This window comes from Larimichthys crocea, chromosome XVI, assembly GCF_000972845.2.
Source record: "Larimichthys crocea isolate SSNF chromosome XVI, L_crocea_2.0, whole genome shotgun sequence".
Taxonomy (NCBI): Eukaryota; Metazoa; Chordata; class Actinopteri; family Sciaenidae; genus Larimichthys; species Larimichthys crocea.
In genome coordinates this window covers 21269938-21281896 of record NC_040026.1, presented here as the reverse complement: position 1 = coordinate 21281896, position 11959 = coordinate 21269938, and the positions used below count along the sequence as shown (strand labels likewise).

General features: G+C 41.3%; 1 non-coding gene across 1 annotated transcript; it reads left to right on the top strand.

Moving 5' to 3' along the window:
• Positions 1-1136: 1136 nt before the first annotated feature.
• On the top strand, positions 1137-1251 carry LOC113747923 (U5 spliceosomal RNA). The gene has a single exon (XR_003463995.1). It is a non-coding gene; the product is annotated as a U5 spliceosomal RNA (small nuclear RNA).
• Positions 1252-11959: the final 10708 nt, after the last annotated feature.

Here is an 11959-nt window from a genome sequence, read left to right as displayed (position 1 = left end):
AACGTATTTCTTTGTACTCTGAAGGACTTTTAAAGTCCTGCCATGTGCTCGCAGGCAAGACACACAGACAATGTTACAACATGTAGCAGTCTAAAAATGCTGAAAGTAAAACACAAGCCATGAAATCACCTCGATGATTCATTCTCTAAGTCAGTGTTTCTCAATCCTGGTCCTCGGGGACCACTGCCCTGCATATTTTAGAGATGATGATCAGCTCGTCATCAAACTCTGCAGTGACCTGATAACGAGACACTCATGTGAATCAGGTGTGGTGGAGGAGGAAACATCTAAAACATGCAGGGCAGTGGTCCCCGAGGAGCAGGATTGAGAAACACTGCTGTAAGTCTTTGAACATGGATTTAAAAGCATTCAGCTCTTCAGTTGTCTGAGCTTTAGTGGAACAAACTCCTCAATACAAGCTAAAACCACTTAAAGTAAGCGTGGTGCATTCAAGGACCATGAAGGCCGACTTTACTGTCAACAAGCTGTTTGTCTTGCGAACCGTTGAGTGTGCACTCTCATCATAGGGAACGACCTCAGTGTGAAAAAAATTGATTAAAAAATAAATATATACATTATTTTATGTAACGAATGTAGCGTTAGGAAGATTAAAATGCTTCATGGACGTTTGTTTTATTTAATTCGAGCTGATTTAAACGGTAAATGTAAAAAAACGACTCTTTGTTTAGGACAGCTTCCTGTACGAAGCCGGAAGTACTCGGTGGGAATCATCTCTCTTTGTGGACGTATTTTTTTTAAATCACGATTTCTACTATTTTTTTAAAATCTACTTTGATTTTTCTATTGATTTAAACTCAGCAGTTAATAATAATAACTTTTTAGACAATTATATATTTATTATTATTTTATTTTAAGTTTAAACGTCTCAACGCGCCGAAGTAACCGTTCCTACCCGTCATGCACCGCGCCAAGGTTTGTTTAAAAAAACGTTTGTTAAATCTGTTTAAATCAAAATATTAATATTTTACATAACTCTTAACGTTTTCGCGTAGTTTACCGCGCCATATGTTTATTAAGTAGTTTATAGACAACATAAAATATGTTTGTGTCCCCGTCACTGAGAGGTGTGTGTCGGGGATGTTGACCCGCTCAGCAGCTCTCCCTGACAGACAGTACACTCCATGTTTCTCTTCAGATCGTTAAATCTTTCGCCTTTTACTAAAGTTGTTCGTGGAGAGGAACAATATGAGTTCAACTTAATTTTTTGATGTCCCTGCCTAGTGCGGGGCTTCCTCATATGTAAAAGAAAAAACAATGTATAAATCCAAGAGTCTGTCTATTAGTATAAACATATAATTAAATAAAAGTAGATTTAGTGTAATATCACCATGTATGTGTGTGGAATTTGGAATTTTGGTGCCGTATGTAAATATTTGATTTGTAAAAGAAGAGCAATAGTTGTTGGTTACGGTTTGTATATAATGAATGTGACTCTGGTTTCACTCTCAATGTACGCCCACAGACCTAACATGATAAAAGCTGAAAAATTACACATAAACAACTACTGTAGATAATAATATATATATATAATATATATACATAATTCTTTTTGCACAGGTTAATTTCAATTAGATTTATCTTTCATAGGTTATTTTTAATGTATGTTTACTGGGTCAATTTAAATTTTTTATCTATCTATCATCTATCTATCTATCTATCTATCTATCTTATCTATCATCTATCTATCTATCTATCTATCTATCTATCTATCTATCTATCTGTCTGTATTACGTACAAAAAAACATTTGTAGATTGTTTATTAGTGACAAATTTACACAAAAAATGAATGTAAACAGTGAGAATAATAATTTAAGGTTATGGCATGATTGGCACACAGGGTTATTGCACAGGGAGTAACAATATCAAGTCTAAATTCTAAATATATTTTAATCTATATATATATGCTGTAAAATAATCCTCCTTTATTACAGACACGCTGTTTAAGTTATCATTGACTTGTGAAGTGCATGGTTGATATTTGACCTAGAATCCCGCACGGACTACACATGCCCCATATATGGTGAAGCAAAGCTCTGCAAACAGCAAACATGCTATTACAAATAGACTTCCTTGTGGTTTCTTGACTGGTGAATGGTCTTGTTTTACAGTAACAGTTGTAACATGTGTTTATCAGTTGTAAAGTCTTTTCTTCTGCTTCATCTGCTTAAACTGAAACAAATAATGACCCTATATCTGTTTTATTTAACAATTGTGTGTACATTTTTAGTATGTGACGTAAATATGATATCATCAAACTGCAAACCTTAGATATATAAATACACAATATATTAATATACGCAAATATGATAATACACTGGGAAGTATCTCTTCCAGTCACACTTCCATTTTTTGTGGCTTTTAGTGCTGTTATGTATCGGGCATGACTCTTTGAGCACCGGACTCAGCTCACGCAGAACAGGAAACAAGGCGCGGTGGTAGTCGAGCCGAAGCAATATAAGCAAGCAGTTTGAGCTCTGCGACTCCTTAGATACAAAAACCTGCTTCAAGGTCGTTGTGACAGAAATCCGATGACGGGGAAACAAAAATCAGGCATAGACAAAATGTTCTCCCACACTGGAGCGTCAAGGTGAGTGGCTCGAGATGTGATTTCTGTTACTGTTGAGTCTAGGTTTTTTAGCTTGAAAGCGTTTTTTAATTCATCAGAGCTGCGCTGACTCTACCCTTTCTTTTGTAAAATGATCTGAAACTAACAACTGACATGTGATATTCTGAAATTTGTACATTATTTATTTAATTTAACTTGGAAATGAGTCATAGAGATGAGTACGGTAATTTTCCGCATGTTGTGACTGTTTTTTCCAGTCTGTTTGTTTTTATTTGTCACTTTTATGTGTACCTATACTCTGTATATGTTTACTCACTTGTTCAATATAAAATCTGAATGTTAGTTGACCACAACAAACTTTTATTTAAAGTACTGTGACCATTGGATCTTGTTGTTTCTTTGCATTATCTGTGCTCTAGGCGATGAAGCTGTAAATACACTGGTGATTCATGGATAAAAACATTGCCTGATATGGCAAACCGAGATTGCTAGGCGACATCAGATGACGCCGAGTGAGGTAGGTGCAGGCTTCCTGTTTTGTGGCTAAGCAGTTTTCTTCTGGCACAACGTGGCCTGACAGTAAGTTTTAGATTTGTTTTTGCAGCAAATGGAAACAACTTCCTGTCTGCTCCTGTGCACAGAAATAGAGGCTTTGCCTCTCGCCAGCCCTACATTCATACTCTCAGACCAAGTTACACAGATTTCTTGTTTAGAGGCGTAAAACGGCTACACTATGGTCACAAAAATGACTAACGACAGACGAAAATGACCACAGAGCGATACACAAAAACAGCTACGATGAGTTGTATGTACAGTGACTTCAAGACCAAACTACACAAAGAGACGCAACTACAAACGACCAAGAGACACAAAAGCTACAGAGAGCAAAAAAGGACAATAAAGAGATGCAAAGCAATATAAGGAGACACCAAACTACCTCAAGGGACACATAGTGACTACAAAGGACACAAATGACCACAAAGCATACAAACTATCACAAAACAGCCTCAGTGTGAATAAAGACAACAACAGACAAACATAACAATTGCAAAAGACACACAAACAACTACAAAAGAGGACACAAAAACGATTGCAAAGACACACAAACGACTGCAAAGAGACACAAACAACTGCAAAGAGACCCCAAACGACTGCCAAAGAGACACAAAACGACTGCAAAGAGACACAAAACGACTCAAGCAAGAGACAAAAGAAACGATACAAGACAAACAATACAAAGAGACAAAAAACTGCAGAGACACAACGACTCAAACGAGACACAAAACAACTACAAGAGACACAAAAACGACTGCAAAAGAGACACAAACAACTACAAAGACACAAAACGACTGCAAAGAACACAAAACAACTCCAAAAGAACACACAGACTACAAGAGAACAAAACGTACTACAAAGAGACAACGCAGACACAAACCACTACAAAGAGACACAAAACAAGACTTGTGTAGGTAAATGTAAAGGTATAAGGTATAGGGTAGGTGGGTCTTGTGCATAGGGGCCCATGTTTATTCCCAGGACCCCAAACATGTGATGATTCAAGGTTGAAAAGATTTTGTAGCATGTGTCAGTAGGTGGAAGTGTGTGTGTCTGTGTGTTCTGTGTGTGTGAGTGTGAGAACCACATTTACAAAAGCCACACGAACTTCCACGTTTCCTTTATTTCCAGCTCCAAGATGCAGCACCTTAACACAGAGGCCACGTGGTGCACCGGAGCATGGAGCTTGTGTCAGTGCATTACGACTATGAGTACAAAGCGAAGGATGGTCGTCTTGTTTATCATCAAGCCTAATGAGAGTTACCATCCTGTCTCTAAGGACTAATGAGCACTGGTGGCACGTCCGCAAAGACCAGCACACCGGCCCTTTTACGTCCCTGCCACCAGTATGTGCAAGGAGCTCCCATCACTCACTGAGGACTCTCCGGGTCCTAATAAGCTGGATTCACCTGAGTGTGTGACTAACCAGTAAGCCAGCAGTATGGCTTAATACAACACCCAGCAAGTGGAGCGATTTTTAAACTATCAACTCATGGTGCTTCAAGAGAGACCATACCGGTTCTCCACTTTTGGATTCTTGAGGATTGTACCAGATATAAAAACCCTGCAAGCCTCTAAACGAAGGACAGACCACCAGCAGCTTTGCACACACCCTGGATAATATAAGACCACACAATTCAACAGGAGGCTTTTCATCTGACTCGCATCTCTGGAAACGACGACTCCTCGCAGCTGTATGCAAAAAAAAACCTCATCCTGTGCCAAGTCTTCCAAATGGACAACGGCAGTCAAAAAAGCCCACACGGATGATAAAGTAGACAGAACACCAGACTTTTTCAGCAAGATTAAGACATGGACTTTCCTTTACCACCTGATTTTACCAGTCTATGACAGCATACCAGAGATACAAACGTCACACAGTTGAAGCTTTTCCCGCGCTGCCGATCCTGACGCATCAGACGGACACATGTGAGCAGCCAGAGTTTGACTCAAATCTCCTGTACAGACGCACTTTCTACTGAGCAGGTAAGGTTTTTTATGCAACATATGTTTCATCTAATTCTGCATCGCAGACTGAGATCAAAATTGTCAGTGTGGGGTTACAGCCAGGAGAGGGGGCGCAATGTTACATATAAAAAAGTAGTCATGGTCTACTATCCACAAAGGTGCAGTGCTTTGCAAGAGGGTTTCATGCTTTAATCAAGTAGATTTAATGAGGCTTTAATGTCAGTGATCAGCAGAAGAAACAGAAGAAACTTTTATGTTGACACAGATCTCTACAAACTGTATATTAAGTACTACAAAATATAAATACACTTTACTGGTTTGGATAAAACAACTTTATGAAACCACTGCCTTTATTTTACATGAACTTAAATGTCATATGTCGAGCTTTAATGATTTCACTTCCTGCTCTTCAGGAGAACTGGCTCTCCTCTCACTTCCTTAATTATCAGCATAACATCACGGCTGATGAGTTCAGAAGTCATTACTGCCACAACACTCCGACACAGCCAAGCATAGATATGAGAACGGTCTTGTACTCACCATCGATCATAGGGATATGTTGACAGTATATCTGTTCTATTTTCAGATTCATGATTGTTATTAAACTGCTATGAAACTGAGAGCGAATTAAACATCTATAGACGTATGAGACACCATAGCTGCTCAGTAACAAATCTAGCAGGCCGTACCAAAAAGTTTAAAGTTGTATACAATGGAAAATATTCAAGACCTCAAGCAGTAAAAGTTTTCACAAGTGTACTTACTTTAATCATCCAATACTTCAGAGTAAATGTGCCACCACTAGGCTCTAAAGCACACAAACGACTAAATAGAAAGTTAAATAGTTTCAGTGGTTTCAATGTTTTAACGAAATGACGTGAAAATGAAGTGTGTATGGAAGGATAATATGGTCAAATAAAGAGCTTCTGGATCACAGCACAGCCACATCTACATAAAATGCAGCTTTTTACCTTTTAAAAAGTACTCAAGTAAGCAAAATATACTTTAAAATACCATTCAGTAAAAGTACTCATGACCCCACTGCGCTGCTCAGTTTAACTTTAACTATAAATAAAAAAAGCTTCTAGCTTTCTGTTTAAACTGAAAATGTAATGCACATACAGTGGAAACTAACTCCCAGTAAAAGTACCAGCTACTCTGAATTTATACCTAAATGAGTTTACTCTCTAAATAGCATTACATGCTAAAACATAACCAGACTCACAGTTAACAGTAAAAAAACACAACACTTTATGATTCCATGCATTCCTGACACTACTTACCCACAACTCAACCTGGAGCACTCAGACCTTTGTTTTTGGAGTTTTTATGATAGTATACCCTCGAGCACAGATGAGTGAGAGGGCTGTATAATTGTCTTAAGACTTTTTTTTAGTATTTAAAAACTCAGTTGACGCTGACTCTCGTGACATCACTCGAGGAATCGCGACTCGGGTGACATCACTCGAGGGGGGGGAGGAAAATCGCGACTCGTGGTGACATCACTTGAGGAAAATCGCGGACTCGGTGGACATCACTTGGGGGTTGAGATTGAAGGTTTTACAAACATGGAAGTATTAGTAGTAGTTGTAGTAAACTCCCTGATACTTTTGATGAGTACATAGGTGGCCGTTTGACTTTTAATTTGCAAACCCTTGAGTAAATCTTACTTAACTGATTAAAACTGCTTGCTTAGATTTAGATAACTCCACTTGACCCTTTTTTACAGTGAAGGTCCAACCTTTGGAATACCGTGTTGGTTGAGTTCACAGTATCTGTGCCAGCTCTATCTGCATATGGAATAGGCCGGCCCGTCCCTTCCGTGCCATGTCAATGGGCAAAAAAAAAAAAAAAAAAATAGGTGTTTCTGAATACCTCAGTAAAAACGAAAGCAGCTGATCCAAGCTCTGGTTTTGGTCGGGGAAAAGTTTCCACGGGGCTGGAGTTTTAGTTTGAACGTTGGTTTGGACTCATTGTTTGGCAGCTTGAGTTTACTTTAGGGAGGAGCTGGGATGATCCACATGCGGGTTTGTCACTCCACCAATCCCGCTGGTGTGTGTGAGCCGTCGAACAACCAGGTAACACAACATGGCCTGTCGGTGGGTGGTGGAAAGGAAGGAGTTAAATCCACAGCCACTCCCCAAAAACCTTCAGCTGCTACCTGGTTTCCCCCGCCACCGATGGCCGATCCTGGGAATTATGATTAACAGCACCGCAGGGACGCCGGGAAGCGTCTGTGAAATCTAGATCTCGTCTAACCTACTTCTCCTGCTGGATGTTGTTTTTTTTTTGTGTGTGTGTTGTGTGTTGTGTGTCTGAGTTGCATATAAACCGACAGAACACTTTAGTTTTCAGGTAAGTTTCACGGAGTTTTACCCTTGGTTTTGTTGCAACCTGTTGGCAGGCAGCAAGGTTACAGGATCTTTTTGACTCATGTAATGGCTGCAAAAGCCTTCTCCCAGATACCCCGTCATTGTGGTGTGGTGTGTGTGTGCATCCATAACACTGTAATATAGGAGTTGTGAATTTGGCATTTTAAACCCATCTTTGTTATAATTTGTGTTTTCTGGTTTTTCCCTGTGCGGGAGCAGGAATGAATGATGACATGAGTCCCACATTTGTAACAGGGCTGACTCTGGCTGAGGACGTGCCAGGACCCCTTCAAGTGCATTAATTCTTCACCCACAAATGGAGGGCCAATCTCCATTCGTCATGTGAGGGACGTCTGGCCTACTTCCCAACAAGCGGGGCTTTTAGCGCTTTTTAGTGGCAGACAGCTGCCATGGCATGTTGGCTTGTTTGTGTGATATGTAATGTGCAGAACTTTGCAATTAGCTCACATGTAGGTCACTTAATATCAAGGGGGGGGGGGGTAGGGGTTAGGGTTTGGCCTCGCATGGGACCGTTAAGTTGGTAGTCGCGGATAAATCCAGTTGGGATGGGCGCGTTTGGCAGAAGAAACCTCCCATGATGTGCCTGTTTGTTTTATTGGTGTTTTTATTCTCTTTTAAAGGGTCCATTATTAATATCGCGCCACATTCCAGTGGATCTTTATCAGTGCGTTGAGATAATTGTCACAAGGACTCCAAAGTCCCATTGATATATGGCAACTAAAATTCCAAGTTTCTTCCTCCTCTTATTGCGCACATTTTTTGAATTTCTGGCATTTTAAAGCTTGTTTTCTTAATCTTAATTATTGTGTGAGGCCTGGCCTGAGAACGTACCTACAAGCGCTCGGCCATTCCTGCTGCTTTCAAACTGACACAGACCTAATCAAAGTCAAAAAAACCGCCCCAAACAGGTCGTTTGTGAGTGTCTTGTTATGAACCTTCTCTCTCTCTCTCTCTCTCTCTCTCTCTCCTGTCTTCTTCTCTCTCTGTGCCTGGGCTGCTTGAATCAACACCGTGTTGTGTCCAGAGTGCTAAAAACAGGTGCATGCTCAGCAGGGCGATGAGCATTTTGCTATTTAAATAGAAAGTTTGAAAGAATATTCCTTTATTGCCACGACGTGACAGAGTAGTTTGTGCTCCGGTGTGTGTTAAACACCTAGTTATCCATGTTGACTGTGCAACCCTCTGGAATGAGTCCAAATATTGGTCTGCTGCATGATAATTTCTCCAGTTGTGACTTTTATTTCTCAATCCAGGCAGCCGGAAAACCACACGTTCATTTTATGGGAACATTGTTGGAAAGAAAACCTCAAACATATTTAAAAAACAAACACGGTGATTTCAGCTGTTTAATTTTGGTTGTACAAATTGAGGCAGGCGGTGTTGTTTGTTGTATTTTTCCATCTTTGTTTGGACTAGTCGAAACTTCAGTTTTAAGTTGGCTAAAAGGTCACAGACTGAATCTATTTTCCGATTTCTGTGAATGCCTTCAGAGCAGGGAGGCCGTGTTTTCATGTTGCCCCTGTCACTCACACTTATGTTAATACTGTGCGGCGCACAAACTGGTGCTTGAGGGGAAAATAGTACACTTCACAAACAAAACCAAATGATTATGGGTTTACAGGATGTTAAAAGTACACCTCCCCGAACATGCAAAGCGAGATGAGGAGGAAAGCAGGAGAAGAAAAACTGCCATTTCTTTTTCCTTCCTAGAGTTTTGCTTCTGCGCGCATTACAAGCCTTGCACGAGGTTGGGTGGAAAGGAGGTTAGGGGCCGCTTATGTGTTGATCTATTACAGGTGTTTTGCCTCAGCTGGTCTTTCTTGAAAGTTGTATTGAGTCATACGCACGAGAATGTCTTGTTGTCATTACTATTGTAGAATGTTTTTGTAAAGTTATAATGACGTTGCTTGGCTTACCGAGATCCAAGCGTTCATTGCATCCCTGACTTGAAACAAATGCTGCAGTTATTGGTTGCAGAATGAGGGATAAAAATGCACAGCAGAAGTCCACACAGCTGCTCTAGCTTGGTTTGCGGCTTGTTGACACCCTTCGGGCAACCTAAACGTTTCACTGGTGGCATCGTTTGCGAAGAGCGGCGTCGGGTGGTTTCCATTCCATTTTACCTCAGAGAGGACATTGCCGACTGGTCTTGATAAATTTCCCCCTCCTACACAGAAGAAAAAGCCTTCACCTCAGAGCAATGACGCAAGAGTGGAAGGAACCCTGTCATGAACAAGCAAGATCAGCAGCTTTTGTACGTCAGCACGCAAAAGGCCCTGCCCCGTAGTGCAAACATAAGAACGTGATAAGCTGGATGGATTCCACATTGGGTGGTTTCTGCAGTTATCCTGGATTTCTGGGCCCGTTGAGGAGTGTTGATGAAGAGGAGGGGAAGCCAGATTGATTCAATACGCCGGACTGTGTGCTTTGTGGCGTGATTTGGCCCCAATTTGTTACTCATTGTTTGATTGGATGAGTGTGCTATGTGGTTAAGTAATCAAAGCCGATTGCGCTTCAGCATTGCTGATGAAGGGGCCAGAGAGTTGTCCGCTCTGATGCTTGAGGGGAAGGGAAAAACGCTCGAAGAACTAAACCCAGCGAGGAAAAACAGCAAATGGAGAAACGACGGGGGGTGGTGTTATCTTTAGCAGAAATTCATGACGCAGCAGCTTGGATGTTTTTTCATGGCGTTGCCCACATTTGAATGGCAAACTATCTTCTGTCCAGGCACAGACAGAATGTAAAAAATGTTCGGATGTTCCAGGAAGCATTGATTCGCTACACCCACCGGGAGCGATCAACAAGCGTAGATGTGTCCGTTTAGCGTTGACCGCAAGCCTCAAACCAATTTCACATTCACACAGCCTCTCAGAAACCTCCACACACCACACACCACACATGTGCTCTGTCTGCCACTGTCTTCAGATTGCTATTTTGTCATATGAAGGAGGAAGTGTCGATTTGACACACATTGCTCTTAAAGCAGACTTCCTGTTGAAGGCATTCACTAAAAAATAATGTTCTCTCAGAATAGCGGCTCTCATATTTCATTGTGGGGAAATTATTGCTTCCCCTTTTTTTCCCCTTATTAGAGTGCCCCTACTACACATCTGTCGAAGGAAAAACATTTTATTGCTACTTTTCTTGTTTCTGGTACCATGTTTTTGTTTTTTTTATTTCCAAAAGGTTTGTGTGCTCTTTAAATATTTCCTGGGAGGTTCCTTTTTTTAATCATTAAGGGATACAAGCAGGAAGTATGTTAACGGTGACATGCAAAGTTATGTTTGTCCCTCTATCTCGGTCTTGTTTTCATTGCTCTTTTTCTGGATTTGGCTTTAACACAAGACCGACCACCACAGATCAGTTACCCTCTACCCCCTATCCTACGCACACAGGATTTCATGCGCGTTCGACACCACCAAAACCACGACTGCACACATTGCACAGACCCACATCTCACCCAGTCCTCTCACAGTCCTTCCTGCTGCTGCTGCTATTGAACAGAGGCTCCCACAGTTCTCCTTTCTATCTGGGCTTGCCAAACTGTCACAGCTTGCTTGTGCGAGGATGGAGGATGTGTGTGATGAGGGTCGTTGAATGTACGTTTGCCTCTCTGCCATCACAAGTCGCCTGCAGGTTGGTCGCCCGCTTTGTCGCTGCCGTTCGGTATCTGTTTTTTTTTTTGTTTTTTTTGGGGGGATGTATGGCTCTCTAAATAGAGTGATATAAACCATGGTGGCCTGTACTCCAGGGTTTTTGGCCAAGTCACCGGAAACACGCAGAGCTTTGACCCTGCCGGTGGTCCCCAGGTAGAGGTATGACGGGTGACATCAAAAGCAGCTTTTATTGCCGAACAAGATCATAAAAAATTTCCCTCTGTGCTCGTGGTGTTTTGGATGTTTTTGATTAACGGGCTCGCTTCTGCTTTGCCGTTAAACATGTCAAGGCTCTGCCCCCTGTGTGTCTTTCCTGTGTGCTGAGCGAAAGCAGCGTCAACAGTTGTGAGCTGACAGCTGCCGCTCAACGCTCTCAGCCATCATGAAAAGTCGTTTTTTGATGTTTTTAGGTCCTTTTAGTTCGGTTGTTAAAGTGTTGTTGACGTCATTTCGGTGTCGAACAGCGTGGGCTGAAAGAAAGCAGGGCAAACTGTTGTTCATTGAGTTCAGGTTTGGAATTGACTGTTTAATTTATCAGACCACTCCTTATGTCCCAACAACAACCAGACCAGAGACAAGAATGGGTCTCATGGGGTTGTGGTAGAAACGACTTCCTTACACACATGCAAGAAAATACTAACTGGGCAGAACCATAATAACCAGTTAATGAAGGGAAAGCACTAATCCATCAGTTTTAGAAGACTCCTTCACGATTAAAGTCCTGCGTTCACTCCTGAGTGAAAAAAACACAGCATGTGGTATTTCAGAAGTAAACGTTACTTGTCCTCTGCTGAAGGAAA